Source organism: Anopheles maculipalpis, chromosome X, assembly GCF_943734695.1.
Source record: "Anopheles maculipalpis chromosome X, idAnoMacuDA_375_x, whole genome shotgun sequence".
NCBI classification, from domain to species: domain Eukaryota; kingdom Metazoa; phylum Arthropoda; class Insecta; order Diptera; family Culicidae; genus Anopheles; species Anopheles maculipalpis.
Genome location: NC_064870.1, coordinates 12,357,337 through 12,365,140, shown reverse-complemented (window position 1 = coordinate 12,365,140; position 7,804 = coordinate 12,357,337).

The window sequence follows — 7,804 nt, the reverse complement described above, 5'->3', positions numbered from 1 at the left end:
GCAAGTGGCGCCATTTTGGTGTGAATAATTGGAACATACCAAACCAGACGTAGATAGGTCAATCGAGGTGTGGTGAAGCGGCATTTTTAAACCATCACAACAAAGACGCATTACACATTACATACTAACACAATCCAAAGGAAAGGAGATAGAGAAGGCAATAATTATAAGAGTCAGCACCTTACAGCAAGTTGTGGTCGGACACCTGTAGCTTTTAAAGTTTGTCGTTAGTTTTTTTTTATGAAGAATATGTCGAATACACTAGAGTTCCCCGTATGCTCGTTGTATTCAAAACTTGGTGTCGAAAATTTCAACTCGAAAGCGAAAAACAGTCTCAAACTAGTACGGCTAAACACGCGGATATCCAAAAATCCAATATGTCGCCCTGAAGTACGGACGACTATGGTTTCGATTGGGTATAATCTCTACAGGTTAGCTAGCATGAAAGCGTTCGGTTTAGAAGTAGGAGCCAAATCCATGACTTTCTGCAAGCAGAGCAAGCAGCGTTGATAAAAAAAAAAATGGCGGAACATAAAAGACCCAAGAGAAGAACCTTGGTACTCCAATAGGAGAGAAAACGTCGGTTGTAAAAGTGCAAAAACGTAAACCAAAGTAGAAACTATGCTCCATCATCTTCACCATGAGTTACGCGCTCTTACGAACCAAAGCACGAATGTCACGATGGACCCACGCCAACTATAACGGGGAGAATGGAGGCTTAAGACAGTTGATTGAAAATTATGCTGTAAGCCCGCAAACAGAATCACACAAACACATACACGCTTCAGCACAATGTTTGCTACGTGCAGTATTGGGATCAGGTTTGGGCGGTCGTCAATGTTTCATGAACAACAACGATTCCATACTCTCCAGATACATGGTTTTATTTATAGAATACACTTGAATCAATAATATTAATAGAATAGGCGTATGAGGAGGAGTTTTCAACCGGCAAAGCCATTAATTCGTTACCAAGCGGTGTTCAAGATAGTAAGCGGCAAAGCACAAAAAACACCCATCTAGGCACATACGCATAGACATAGAGCGCGTCAGATAAAATGTAAGACAAGACACCACTACGGCAAGGTGTTAACGTTGTTCCTGTACTCGGCGAGCATTATACGGACGAGGATTTTTAAGGTTATGGGTTTGAGCACGAGCATTACAGTACGGGTGTTACAGCGGACACAATTGGCGGAGAGATAGCGCACCGTGTTAGGTTTAGTAGCAGCAGTTCAATCAAGCAGTTCGAAGATCGTACCTCTCCCCAGCTTTGAGCCTCCTACAACCCAAAGGCCCGCTAGAGTATGTGGAAGAGTTGCTGTGGCAGTTATAATTCCGAGGGTTCTCATACTAGCAACGAATCGAATGCCAGCTAGGAGATTACTAATAAAAAAGGGGCAAAGGCTAGTGATGCAATTAAACTGAACTCCCTGGATTCCCGCTTTTCCCGTGCTCCCTTCCCGCCTCGGTGTGCACCAAGCGAAAGTTTTTTTTTTTAATTTGTCAGGAACTCCAGATAATGAGAAAAAGTAGGACCGGTCGCTTCACGATACGAAGGGATTCTAGCTTTGCATAGGAAGGGAAACAGAAAAACAAAACAGAAGAAAACACCCCCCCTCGTAATATAGGGGACATTTGTTTATTAGCCAATGCCATTTATGTGTGTATGAGGGTGCGTGTGTGTGTGTGTGTGTACGCTCGCACAAATTGAATCATTGTATTTTAAGGATCTTTAACATTTTCACGCCCGAACACATTTACTTTTTATTTAATTCCAAGAGGACGGCTCTTTGCCGTATGGTCAAAAGACCCGAAAACATACTGTACTTGTAATTAGCCGAGGATCGCAATAATCGAATGCTAACAAAATACAAAAGAAGAAGTAGTAAAGAGAATCTCCGACTAGGGAAACGTCACTCGCGTGAGCAGGTCTTGGGAAATGATTACAATACGGAGATTTAAAATGAAACGAGCAAGAGAAGATATAAAACTGGGAATTGCAAAAACAGACAGCAGCAGCATCAGATCAGAACGTTCAGATTTAACTCATATGCTTGTCACATGTGAAGCTCGGCAAATCAAATATGGCTGAACGTGTCTAGCAGCCGCTGAAAACTGAGGGTGCATCGAGACACGGCATACGTCGGCAGGATACCACAATCCCCGGGCATGCTCGCATACACTCACACACACACACACACACACGCCCTTACAAACGCGATAATAAACATGCAAATTGCTTTGCAAAGCTATGGATAATAAAACTGGATGGTGTGCTCTTGTGTGCTTTCTTTTTGAGCTCGTGTTGTTGATGTTGTGTGGCGATGCCATCCTTGTTAGGGATTCAGTGTAGCGTGTGTGGTTGCAGTGCCACCTGCAATGGCGGGAAACTCGGTCGTACGGAAAGGAAGCGACAGACGACAGATCAAGAAGCTACTCGCATTACCCCATCTGGGGCATGTAATCTGTTCGCTTGTTGTTGTTGCCGCTGCATAATTCGTGTTATTCCTCGATTTTCTTCTACGTACCCGGTTCGCGTCACTAGCGCGTACCGTATCGACGACACTGTATAAGTTTCAATGGAGCACAAAAACAAACATACCGACAGCATCGTTCGATCGTTAGCGTGTCGCGTTCGGTTTATAATGTGCCGGGAGACACCTGCGCTGGTATGGAACTTACCGCAACTGTTGACTGCTGGCTGATGGAAGCGTTCGCCGGCAGGTAGCAGGTACAGTGGACCGGACAGCTGTACGCCGTGGTTGAGGATGGCTTGCAGTGTACCGACCGCCAGCACTATCCAGCCCCACGATCCTTCCGGATAGTAGTGGCGGCGCAGGGTGGACGCTTTTGCTGCCGCCTGGCCGGACAGACAGCCGTGCTCGTTGCAGGTCACGTTCGCGATAATGGCGGTGTTGCCGCCATTAGTGGTTGACGTGGTCGCTGCACCACCGGTGGCCGGTTCGTGTGCTGCTCCTTCCGCCGCTCGACCATCGACACCGACTCTACACCAGAAACAAGTAAGAAGAAAGGATGTGTGTGATTAGTTGCGACCTTCAACAATTGACCGAAACAATGTCCGAAGTTAAAAGGCTAATGAATTGATGCATTAGGGTAATTAAAATTTAAAAGGCCACATTAATGGCACCTACTTGTGAGCTTTGGCCGTGTCGCGTTGCGTTGGTGCGGGCACTAGTGCGGCCGTCGTGATGGCGGTGTTGATCGTGGTCGGCACGACGAAGCTGTACGTACGTCCTTTCGCGTCGATCCGCTGCAGTATCGATGGCCAGGTTTTGCTACCCTTCAGCGAGATGGCGGCCATAGTCTGGTAAGGGCCGGTGGTAAACCGTCACCAACAGTGTCCGGTGTCATTCGTGGCTTGATTGTTTGCGTGTCGCTGATGTATGCTCTGTGGAAATGTAGCGAGAGAGAGAGAGAGAGATGGGCGAACTTTAGGATCAGTGGATTCTTTCGTAATCATAAGAAAACCGCTAAATGTCTCTTAAAAAACCTTTCTAATGGGAATCATTTCGATTAATCCATTTTGGTGGGCCCTTTTAAAGCTTTAATTTATCTATAATCTATGGGATTTACCACATTTCGGGTGAGGGGCTGTGGTATGCAGGTGAGAGCATCCTGTGTTTAGCGTCTCGGTGACAAACTTTCATCCAAAGCGACCATTAGCTTTAGGTTCCGGTTGTCATAAAAACCTTTTGGGATGGATTTTAATGGCTCCGAAGCTGTATGTATGTGTGCGTGCACGAAATATATTGACTTGCATTAGTGCTTGATGATAGGGTAAGGAGGAAATAGCTATTCCAAGGTAACAGGGTTTACCAAGTTCATGGTACAGTACACTTTAGTTAAACAATGGCAGAAGATTAGGTTCAGTGCATAAACTTATAAGCTAGCGTTCGGTACCGAACTTAGTCCGGATGGTAGAAGATTTCGCTTTTAAATATTGGAAAATTCGCAAGGTTGCTGGCAGCCACTCGGTCGAACTGAACAGGCTGAAGAATCCTATCCACTCCATACACCCGTCCCTACATACGACACTTTTGAGGCACGAACTCTGACCAAAACAGACTAAAACATACTCGTTGTCGAGTTCGAAAGGAAGATACTCAGAAGGATCGTTGGCATCATATGTGTGGAAGAACAATGAAGGATCCTGGTGAACTCACCATTGTGCAGTGAATAATACTCGCCAATATGCGGAGAGCTAGTCCGTCCGTAAAGTCTTTTACGCTCAAGTTGAGATGGACTGATGGCGATGATGAATCCTCCGGAAAGGCCAGGATATCGGATGGGTAGACGTCGCTGCGAGGACGTGAGTGAATTCGTGAACTTCTTTTCATTTTGAAGTCATGGAGCCTACCAATTTCTGGCTTCCATGGCTTTATTGAACCCGTAGCTCAGAATAGTTAGTGTTACTTACGGGGAGAAGGTTTGGACGAGATTCGATATCCAAGGTCTTGCCATGTGACCTCCAGACCAGAGAAATAGAAATAAAGATATATCAAACAGGCTGACGCCAATCTCTCTCTCTCTCGCATGGAATCAAAAGCAGCCTTACGAATTGTGTCTTTCATGTGAATATGTACAGTACAAACCCCTGCAAAAGAGGAATAGCTTCAAGTGGGCTTCCGTTACAACCGTCCGTGTGTGTATGTGTACCAAGTCTTTGCGTGTGAAGCGCATCTTAAAGTTTTCCAACCAAGCCCAGCAGTGCTTTAGTTTTTCTCTTGCGTTGCTCTCTCCAATAACCGTTTCTACACTTGTAGCATACACTTTACTAGTGACGATTATTTCACACCGCTGCATCAATCACAAACAGTCTGTCAGAGATCTGGGCTGGGAAACTGGGAAGCATTCCGCCCCACCGATTACTGTCCCTTTTGGGGCGGAATTGATTTTTATTGCCTTTTCCCCTTCGTCGCTGCGTCTTCGTCTCGTTCATTCGGCGTAGTTTTCCATCGCCGCGTAAACTCATTAGCCAGCAGTGGTTTGGTTGAAGATACGAATAAAACGCAAAAATCAAGCAACCCAATCCCGAAGTGTCAAATGTGAAAGTTCGCAATACTGGCAGCCATTTTTCGGGCAAAACAATGTGTAGCAACTTGTGTTTAATCAAGTTCGAAGGTAATATGCTTACAGCACTGTAAAAGTAAAAAAAAAGGGTTTAGGATTTATGGGTAACGATTCAACACTCGGGACCACTTGGTGCCATGTTTGACTTTTCCACGCCAACAATACATCTGTAGTTCCAAATTAAGTTTGACGATGTCCTCTTCACGAGTGCGGCAGCAAATCTCTGGACGGAAAGTGTCGAAATCAGCACATCAGCGCTACACACTAGAAATACCGAATCCCGGTGGCATATGGGCAAATGTTTACCAACGCATACACACACACACAGCGTAGCCATCGACATTCTACAGGACAGGGCCATACCGGCCATAACCCGGCATTGAATCGGTTAGCCGGTTATTGTATTTGGACAGTCGAGAGCGGCACGAGGGAGGCAGCTGGCCCAATCCAGAACGATTGGGACAAGTTAAACCTGCACAAGCTCGGTCGCCCACTGCTAGACGGTGACGACGGCGAAATTCTCACCGAAAAACCCCAAGGTTACCAGTCGGTTATCGCTTTTCTCGAACTTGCTCTGCTCTGTCTACGTGTGTCTGTGTGCTTGTGTGCAGGGCGAAAGGGAAAATGGTTGAAAAGCAATATTTTACCAGAGAGCACCATCGCTGTGTGCCGGTGTGTGTGTCACGGTTTATGGATGTTTCGTTGAGCAAGAAAACTAGGACATTGGGTGCACCTTCGCCTACCCAAAAACCCAGGGTGGCATCCGACGCTCGGCAACACACACACACACATACACAGATACATATCCCACCCGCAAAGCAAACCTTGATGTTCATTCAGCTTTGTGCTCTCCTGTTGGCTGTTCAATTGGCATGGGTACAGAAAATGGGCGAACCTCCTACGATATCTAAGATGCCGACGAGTGTTGCTGCGGAGGTTGTACAGACAGTTGCGATGATGGTTTATTCAACCCACGTCATCGCCCCAATGCTGGCATTACTTTACGACACAGCCTCGTGGTTGCTCCACGGTATGCCAATAGTGCCTCCTACCACGCTGTGCGCCTACAGCGCTCGAGCTATGCTAATAAAGGGGATGCCTTTAAATTTTGTGCCGGACAGCACTGAGCTTGCAGCTCAGGGAGCCTCCAGACTCTGGGCAGCTTTAGATGAGGAGGAGGAGGAGGAGGAGGTGAACGAGACCGAGTGCACCCTTCTGGGCTGTCAAAGGGGCAAAAACCGGGTCGGCCACTTCTTGACCGGCTGATGCTGATAACTGATGGCCGGATGATTTAGGTTATCCGTCTTGGTTGGTTGCTGTATGTCACGATGGTCGAGGGAGGGGTTTTTTTTTCTCTCTTCGGGACAGACGACTGCCGATTACAAAGATTAGGCTAGAACCCTACAGCGTGACTCGCTTCGGGAACGTATCATAATCCCAATCTGACATGGTCCTGCCCCAACAACATGCTGCAGCAAATCGAATCGTTCCTGACTTGTTAGCGAACCAAGCTAACGTATCATTCATTACTTTGTCATTGTCCGAGCAGACGTTGGTACGTTGGTTGGGTAAGCGTGAGATAATAATGATGCCATCTGTTTACTCGTATAGTGGCAGAACAGCAAATCGTCCGTGTCTAAGCGATGGTTGTCCCAACAGGAAAAACAAAAAAGGATTTACAAGTTCTCTTCATTTTCAATGAGTCCTTGTAGATTTGATACTAACAAAAAAAAAAATGGTGCTTTATCTAAGGTAACATCCGCTATTTTATGAATATAGGATTTCTATCAACCTCTTACAATAAACTATCGAATTAGTGAAGCAAAGTTTGCGTATCCGGATATCGCAACTAGTTAGCTAGCAACGATTCGCTTCAATGTATGCAATCCGTGTGACAAATGATGCAAACTGCATTAACATGCATCGTCACCGTCTCCCGGAGTTGGAGTTGCTGTGAGACCCCCTTTTCATTAGCGTGATTACAAGATTTTGTTGTTGGTCGGGTGCGGGGTCCTTAATGTCCTGTGCCCTGGAATGGCGTAATAAAAGGACGCGCTCCAGACAGTTAGTGTGGGTCACTGGGACTGGGGAAGGGGGGGGAAGGGAATGGTCCGTGGGCAAATGACCCCGTTTGGTGGTCTGGCGAGATTGTGTGCGCTTGTGGTCTGCCAGATGCAACGTCCAAGTCAGTAGGTCACCCCGTTTACCGCTGGAATGCAATCGCACTGCACACACGTACCGGCTGGTGCGGGGCAAGTATAGCAAACAACCACACAAACACAACTGCACACGTACAAAAAAAAAACACACACAGCCAACGGGGGTTGATTTGTCGAACGATGTCGTCGACGCCATAATATCTCGGGCGCGCTGTCGTCAGTTTGCATCGGCTCCTGTCGAGACCATGACCTACATAGCGGTCGAGCGATGGCCACAGTGCCTTGTTATGCCTCCGTTTGCGGACACCCGCTTGCCAGACCGGGAGTGTTTGCAACCCACACACACACACACACACATACGATGTGCCGCGGAGAAGACTTTTTGCAAAGGACTAGCAAGGATCCAAGGAACAGGATTGTAAGTTTCGGCGATTTTTTTTTTGGAGAAACGGCCCCTTTGGACCTATACCAAAATAGCTTACTTACAGTGGGAAGAGAGCTCTCGTCGGTGTGTGTATGTGTTTACGTTGTTGCTGTTTTTTTGGTTGCTG